Source organism: Mustela putorius, unplaced genomic scaffold, assembly GCF_011764305.1.
Source record: "Mustela putorius furo isolate JIRA1106 unplaced genomic scaffold, ASM1176430v1.1 tig00000867_pilon_pilon_pilon, whole genome shotgun sequence".
Taxonomy (NCBI): Eukaryota; Metazoa; Chordata; class Mammalia; order Carnivora; family Mustelidae; genus Mustela; species Mustela putorius.
Window position 1 is genome coordinate 3,516,507 of NW_025421501.1, and position 8,615 is coordinate 3,525,121.

The 8,615-nt window shown below is 44.1% G+C and overlaps 1 long non-coding RNA gene across 1 annotated transcript; it reads right to left on the reverse strand.

Moving 5' to 3' along the window:
- Nucleotides 1-754: 754 nt before the first annotated feature.
- LOC123393455 lies at nt 755-7,865 on the reverse strand. The gene is made up of 3 exons (XR_006608245.1): nt 6,628-7,865; nt 2,771-2,931; nt 755-1,934 (listed from the first exon to the last, which is right to left on the reverse strand). It is a non-coding gene; the product is annotated as an uncharacterized LOC123393455 (long non-coding RNA).
- Between the last annotated feature and the right edge of the window lie 750 nt (nt 7,866-8,615).

Consider the following 8,615-nt stretch of genomic DNA (forward strand, 5'->3'; position numbering starts at 1 on the left):
TCCTTTTAAGATCATTTTAATTTTAGTTGAGTGCAGAGGGCTTTTATAACAAACGTGGAGAAATTTTGGAGGGCCGTGATTTTTCCAGTATTAAACACGCATGCGTTGATCTTGCAGTTTATTTTCCATTGTGTGTGTCCATAGCTTTTCTCTGCAGCACGATCCCTGCCGACGGCGCCCCTCGGGGCCCGACTAGTTACCAGTCACGAAATGTATCCTCATGCTTACGGCTGCTGCTGGGTGTTCATTAACAGAAGTTCTACATAAGTTAGCGTATAGTTTCTTTGCATCCACTATTTATGTCTGAATCATTTGTCACAAGAGAGTGTGTGCTGATGAGATTCTAAGTTTGTGTGTTTTTAATTTTTTTTGAGTGAGGGAAGGAAAAGCTGTGTGCATTTCATTGCCAACTGCGGGTTTCTTTTGGATTACGCTCACCGGTCTGTGTGTACACGGTGTGAAGAATGATTTGAAGTAATTGTGCTGTATTTATGTTTACCCACCAGTCTTTGATTAAATAAAATGGAAAACTGTAAAAAATAAATAAATAAATAAAAATAAAAATAAAAATATCCACACATGAGAGGCACCTGGGTGGCTCAGTTCAGTTAAACAACTGACTCTCAATTTTGGCTCAGGTCATGCGTGATCTCAGAGATCGAGCCCCACGTTGTCAAGCTCTGTGCTCACTGAGGAGTCTGCTGGAGATTCCCTCTCCCTCTGCCCCTCCCCCTCTTCCTCTCTCTCTCCTTCTCTCTCTCTCTCTCTCTCAAATAAATAAATAAATAAATCTTTTAAAAATATATAACCACACATGAGAACTTTGAGACTTTACATTGAGAGAGCAAGATGCTGTTTGCCACAGATCCTGCTACTTACAATCAGTGGTCCAGCTTTTAAAATTCTACTTCACGATAGCATGCCACACAAATTTCTTTGTGATCTCTTAACTGTATCAGAAACATGGTTCCAATATTTTAGATGCCAGAGACTCCTCAAGACTATGATGGTCACCTGTGAACCAGTTTCCCAAGACACAAAAACAACCTTCTGCATACAACTTCCAGGATTCCTAAGATGCCCTAAAGATTTTCTTCTTCTATATGGCTACCAAGAAACAAACTGACATTCTAATAAAATATGGATATTCTCTGAGCCTTTCAAATAAAAAATGTGCTGGTATGTACTAAACATTGTAAACTCTGGGTCAGAAGCCCAGCAACTTCTGTCCCATTCAGAAAACTATCTGCTGTCAGCGCCGCCACTAAAGCCACCAGCTTCCTGTGCTGGGGTCAATGGAACAGACTTCAGTTATGTAAGATTATTCATTTGGTGCCACCTACAGTACCGGTTTGATTGTTCGGGATTTCCACACTCGGGAACTGCTCTCGATGACTACCTGTGGCGTCACTGCCGTTCTGAATCATGCAAACGAGGATGTCTTATCCTCTGACTCAAAAGGCTTTATTTCACTGAAAATTATTTTAAGGACTGCAAGCAGAAAGCTGGTCTTTGCTTAGATCTGACTTCCCAGATAACATCACTTTTCCTTTCCTCACAGGGATCCTGGCTGCTGCAGAGGGAAACTGGGAAGCGGAAGGTGGGGGGGGGCGGTGATGGATGGGATCCTGTGGATCTCAGCTTGAAAAAAGTGCCCCTCTTCAGGCAGCGAGGTGCTCCTCTCAGAGAACCTGAGCTCCACCACCCTTGTCAAATCTCACGCAGCGGCTAATAGTACATTTCCACGTAGTACTTTTCTCCTTATTTTCCCCAAGGAAACGGCGAGTCAGGATATGCACGCACAGCATGAAGGACTGAAATATCCTTGTTTAAGTAGCTCAGCAGCTATTAAGTGAAGTTACTTGGTTGCGTCCATTGTGGGCACAAGATTCTATTCTGCACTGGTCAGGCAGCATCCTCCGAATGCGGAAACCCTATGAAGTCATGGAAACAGACATTAAAGTAGGATTTGAGTCCCCCCCACCAAAATAAAATAAAATAATAAAAATAAAAGTAGGATTTGAGTCCGAATGGCTTAGTCATGTGACTTAGTAGCTGTGTGAACATTAGCAATACAACTGAACCTCTTTGAGCCTCAATTTATTCAGCTATAAAATGGTGTGAAAATGGTACCTATCTTAGGATTGTTGTGAGGATTAAATCAATAAATACAGTACATGTCAAGTTCCTAGATCAGTGTGCAGCATACTTTAAATACTGTGTGAAGGTTAGCTATGATTATTATTATGTAAGTTATCACTGAAACATTTCTGTAACTCAAGAGTTAAAGCCAGAAGAAACACATTGTTTTTAGTTTACAGGACAAAAGGCAATACAGCATAGACTCCGGAGTCTGGTAGCTCATCACAGTGGAAAATGCTGCAGCAGGTCAAAGCCTGCTGAGTTCAAAAATCATGCCTTAGCTGAGCCACTTCGTAACTGTGTCTGCAGTAAGCAGGGGATAATAATAGATCCTACCTTCTGGAATCTTACTGGCATTTAAGTCACACCACACAGATAAAGCACTTAGCCCACAAGGAGTAGTGTGCAATTAATGTTAGCCATCATTATAACTAAAAATTAATGTATACAATACATGTATACAAACTATACGATATAGGCAGTAGACATCCATTCATTTGAAAACCATGGTTGTTGCACATACTATGAGCCATAAGAAAAGAGTTCCCTTATTCAGTCCTCATTAACAACCTCAGGAGGCAGATGCCTCACACTACTTTAAATATGAAGAAGTAGGACACATCTTTACCAAATTGTAGAACCCAGGACTCCATCCCAGGCTCCCAAGACAATGCTCTTCCAGTGCTGCCCAGTGGAACTTTCCACAGTAATTTCACCGTCAGTCTGTGTCATCCAATATGGTGGCTTCTGGGCACATGTAGCGACTGAGGCTAGATGTGGTGAATGTGCCTAAAGGAGAGAATTTTTTATTTGATCTAATTTCAATTAATTTCAATTCATTTTAAATAGCCAGATGTGGCCGGCGACTATTGGACAGCACAGCCTAGGCTACCATATCGAATTTCTTTAACCAAAGGGCTAGCCCCACTATGGAAACTAGTAAATACTCTGATCTAAATTGTTATTGGCCAACTTTTGTCTACATTGCTTGCAGCTCCTTCACTTAGGATTTTATTACTGTTTTCTTTTTTTTTTAAATGGCCTTTTCTGATACAGAAATCAGAGACTTTGCCTCCCAAGTATTCCACTAGTAGCGGCTCATTGTTTGACTTTTTATCACGCGCTCTGAGAAGGAGTTCTTGTTGTACTTGTTCAATACCAGATACTATTCTTTAGCCATTGGCCCCATGTGGACCGTTTTCTGCCCCTGCCCATCCCATATTTTTCTAGGTAGGGCAGGAGTTCTGTTTTGCTATCTTTTGCAGAACTACCAACTTTCCAATTACCATCTGAACCGAATACGGGCAGAGAGAGACATTGTGACACTTTTTATGTAACACCACGAAGCTTGTCCTCCAGACTATGCTTTTGCTTTTACTTGTACTTCATAAAATTAATTTCCCAGAGCAGGCCTGTCTGACTGCAAATAGTCAGTCATCCTTTCCTCCACCTATGCCCCTCTCCCCATGGCTATAATTTGGTAAGTATGAGACAAGTTTAGAGATACGCAGGAAAAAAAAAGAAAAGAAAAGAAAAGAAAAAGAAAAGAAATCCAAAAAAGGATCACACTTGTCTCCTAAGTTAAATCTATTTTGCAATGGAGAAAATAATTTCATTTGAATGATAATCCGTGAATCTAGCTGCCCAGTTTCATTCTGGCTGCATCACATTATTCATTGTCTGTGCTCTGTGTAAACCAGCACTGTCCCATTTGTAAGCAGGACAGAGAGTAGGGTCTCTGCTACTTTCACCCAAATCCTTAGATAGCATCACTCATAATCAGTGTTTTCGAAACCTCATTTACAAAATCACTATGTGACAGAAGCCCCACAAACTTGAAATCCTAAACAAATTTTCAAAATAGGGCATAGTGATTTATCCAGTGATCTTTAAAAGGGAATTTCGTGGCATCTGTGGGCCAGGCAGCCTATGCAGTCCAAGGAGGGGCTCATGTGCACACCCCCTGCCAAGTCATTTCCTCTCTTTGTTTTTAGACTAGGATTTCCAAGCAGAAGATTCATATCTGCTTTCTGTATGTACACTGACTCAGCTTTGCCACAGTTTTGTAAGCAAGATGGGTACATGTGTTGTGTGTTTATCTTGCCGATTTTTTTTTTATCATGTTAGGGTGGTGATCTTGAAAAATTTTGATTTCTCTTGTTTTCATTGGATTCTCTCTTCTCTCCCACCTTCATTCCTATTAATGTACTCATAGGTTATCATTTGTGTGATTGTAGGAACACTGTAAGTCAAAGGGATTAACAGATAATTTTGATATGCAAATAGTTATAATAGAGGGCACTTGTCTTAGCTCTTACCAGAAAGGAAAAAAAAATTTTTTTTAATTTAAAAAAATGAAGTTCAGTGTGTTGCTCTCAGGAGACCTGAGAATCATACCATTATAGACATAATCCTTTTAATCTGGCTGCCACAGATCTGTTCTTGTGCCATATAAATTCTCCTCTGTCTGAGGATAGCAAAGATTCCCAGTCAAAACTTGGCATTCACAGGTCACAAATGTCAAAAGCTGACAAGTCTCCTTGCTGGATGGGCTTTTATGGGTGTGTAAGAGTAAACTTTAAAACTAATTTAAGGGTTTGTCCAAAAAGCAAAGGAGATAAAATCAGTTGTAAGCTGAGAATTATTAAAAAAGAAAGACACCAGTTTAGCCCTAAGTCTTTCATTTTGAAGTATTTTAATGTGAGTATGATAATTTCCAACTGCTGTGAAGGGAAAAAATCTCTGTGTTCTTGCTTCCAATTTGGTTTACATCAATAAAGTTCATATCAACTAGAAAGCAATTCTTCAGGTAGCAGAGAATAGAAATCAGAGAAATGGAGATGAATGGATTAAAATGGATGTTTATTATTGATCTCCAGAAGATTAAAAAAGGAAAGTACCACAAATCGTAAGGGCTATCTTCTGCTACGTCTAACTCATTTCTACATTCCTGAAAACTGAGACATGCATTTATTCCATAATCAGACAACCTGCTAGGTAGCAGAAATACAAGAAGAATAAGATACAAACTTTGCCCCTAAGAAGCTCATAGCCTAGCCTAGGGGACTTTCTTAAGAGAAAGTCTTAAGTGCAGGGATATGATAGGAAGAGCACAAAGAGAAGCCTCAAAGCAATCAGGCTTCCTGGAAAAGGTGGAATCTGATCTATGATTTCCTTTCTTTTTTTTTAAAGATTTTATTTATTTATTTGACAGAGAGAGATCACAAGTAGGCAGAGAGGCAGGCAGAGAGAGAGAGGAGGAAGGAGGGTACCTGCTGAGCAGAGAGCCCAATGCGGGACTCGGTTCCAGGACCCTGAGACCATGACCTGAGCCAAAGGCAGCGGCTTAACCCACTGAGCCACCCAGGCGCCCTGATCTATGATTTCAAGGATAAGTAGGAGGAAGGTATGTAAAATGGAGGTGGAAAAGAACAAAAGGCCAAGAAGGAGGAGCATGGTGAATAAGAAGAATTAAAGTATTTCACATTATTAGTCACATTGAAGTGAAGTGCAAATTCATGAGAGCTAACCCGAGAGAGGTCAGAAGGAACTACATCTTAAGAGCCTTATTTACAGCAGGTGATAGAAAGTGTTTTACTGTTTTTGTTTGGTTGGTTGGTTGGATCACTTTTGTATTTTTAGGGTTTTTTTTTTCAAAGTTTTATTTATTTGAAAGAGTGAGCAAGAGAGAGACAGAGAGCATGACCAGAGGAGGGGAGAGAAGCAGATTCTCTGCTAAGCAGGGAGCTTGATTTAGGGCTCCATCCCAGGACCCTGGGATCCTGACCTGAGTGGAAGGCCGATGCTTAACTCACTGAGCCACCAGATGCCTAGCATTTTACTGTTTTAAACAAGAAAAAGAAAAGAAAAGAAAGAAAAAAGATCTTATTTTTAAAAATTGTTTTTTCAGGCTCTTCTTCTGCATCTGTTAAGATGATCACGTGGTTTTGTCCTTCAGTCTGTTAATGTGGTGTGTCACATTTATTGATTTGCATGTTTATCCAACCTACGCTCCAGTAAAAAATCCCACTTTGTCATGGTGTATATAATCTTTTTAATTGAATAGCTGAATTCAGTTTGCTGTATTTTATTGAAGATTTTTATACATATGTTCTTCAGGACATTGGCCTGTAATTTTCTTTTCTTGTAATGTCTTTCTGGCTTTGAAACAAAGGTAATGGTCATCTAGTCCTGAGCTTTCCTTTGTTGTGAGGGATTTGATAACTGATTCAACCTCATTACTCTTATAGATCTATAAATATTTTCTTTTTTCTTTTTATAATTTTAATGGTGTATCAGGTAGCTTGTACTATATAACAAATTACCCCAGGACTTAGAGATTTAAAAGAATGACTGTTTAGCTCATAATCATGAAGGAAGTTCTTCTGGTCAGTGTTAGGGTCCGTGATCGAAGAAACAAGACTGATACAAATCGAAGGTCAAACAAAACCTTATTTCGCGCCAAGCATCAAGAATCAAACTGACCGGTCAGGGCTATCTCTTACGAAAAGGCGAGGACGATGATCCCGAAAAGGTCACTCCCAAGAAGGCCGCTCCGGACGAGGCTGCTCTAGATGAGGCTGCTCCGCAGATGAGGCCGCTCCATGATCCGAGCCGCTCCCAAGAAGAGGCCATTCTGGACAAGACCGCTCCGGAGAGGCCACTCCCGACGACAAAGAGGCAACGATGACAGCGACGATGACAAGGAAGACAACCCGGATGACACAGACTCTGCTCCCCACGATGCCACTCTGACAAGGCTGCCACCCAGAGGAAGCCACCGCTGCGGACAAGGCCGCTCATGGCTCGGGGTGGCAAGGCATTTTGCGGCGAGGCTGCTGGCGGCTAGGGGCCATTGGCATCTCTGGGCCACTGGCGTCCCGGGACCACTGGCATCCAGGGGCTGCAGGCATCAGGACCGCTGACCGCTGGGCCGCTGGACTGCTGGTGTCTCGGCACTGCTGACGTCTAGGGGCTGCAGGCGTGGGGACCGCTGACCACCGGACTGCTGGACCACTGGTATCTCGGGACCGCTGACCGCTGGGCCGCTGGACCACTGGAGTCTCAGGGCCGCAGGCATCAAGGGATCGCTGACAGCTGGACCACTGGGGTCTCAGGGCCGCAGGCGTCGAGGGACCACTGACAGCTGGACCGCTGGTGTCTGGGCAGCTCGGGGCTGCTGGAAGCTGCACGCGGCTGAAGGCTGCAGGTGGCTCAAGGCTGCCGGAGGCGGGGCCTCAGGCGGCTTGAAGCTGCAGGCCGCTGGAGGCTGCAGGCGGCGGCTGGGGGCCGCGGAGGCAGGACCTCCGGAGGCGGGGCCTCAGGCGGCTGGAAGCTGCAGGCCGCTGGAGGCTGCAGGCGGAGGCTCGGGCCGCCGGAGGTGGGACCGCGGGGTGGGGGGGGCGGGGGGGGGAGGGCTGGAGGCTGCAGATAGCGGCTCCGGCCGCTGGAGGCAGGACCGCCGGAGGCGGGGCCGCAGGTGGCTGGAAGCTGCAGGGGGCTGGAGGCTGCAGGCAGCTGGAGGCTGCAGGCGCAGGGACCGCCGGCGGTGGGACCGCTCGCAGCGGTTATAGCTCTTACAAGAGCTGTTATAGCTCCTCCACTCCGCCGACTCTTCGCTCCCATCGACTCTTCTTTTGCTCCCAGCGCAGCTCTCCTCCTGCTCCCGGTGCAGCTCTCCTCCTCCCCTGCTAGCCTCGCAGCAACCCCTCCCTATGCGGTTGGTTGAGTCCCACCCCTATACAGGTGGCCAATAGGATCTCAATCCACCCTAGTGGATATACACATGCTGCACCGATTGGACATCTCCACCTGGCCTGCCCCACCCCTACATCGGGGTCCACAAGCAAGTTCCTCTGGGAGGGGCAGGCCCTTACAGTCAAGCCAAGTCAGCTGATTCTACTTGGTTCTCTTATGTCTCTGGGGTCAGCTGGTAGGTTGGCTGGCAGCAGGATTACCTGGAATGACCTCAATCATAGGATGGTTGCAGCCTGCCACAGTGCTAGTAGCAACAATATTTCCTTGCTTTTCTCTTCTCCCCTCGAAGTCATATAACTTAACTGAATTAAAAGGAAAGGTTCATAAACAGAACATAATTTCCACCAAAATTAAACCCGTTTAGAAGGCATACAGGAGGACAGAGAGGGGGCTCTTTTCTGACCTGATTCAGCAACAAGTACATGGTTTACCAAAGAACAAAAACATATCACCTTAGTGGGAAAAAATAACATATTTATTCAACAATATTTATTGAGCAGCTGTTATGTGACACTGTTTAAGGCACTGAAGAACAGTGACTAATCTGACAAAGTCCTTCCTTCAAGTAGACTAGTCTAGTTGGAGAGGCAGAAATAAACAAATATATAAACAAGAGAATTTCCGAGAGACATGAGTAATCTAAGCTGCTATAAACATGATGCTGGGATATGGGAGATACATCGCAGGGGGAGCGTTTCGTTTGAAGTGGATGGTCA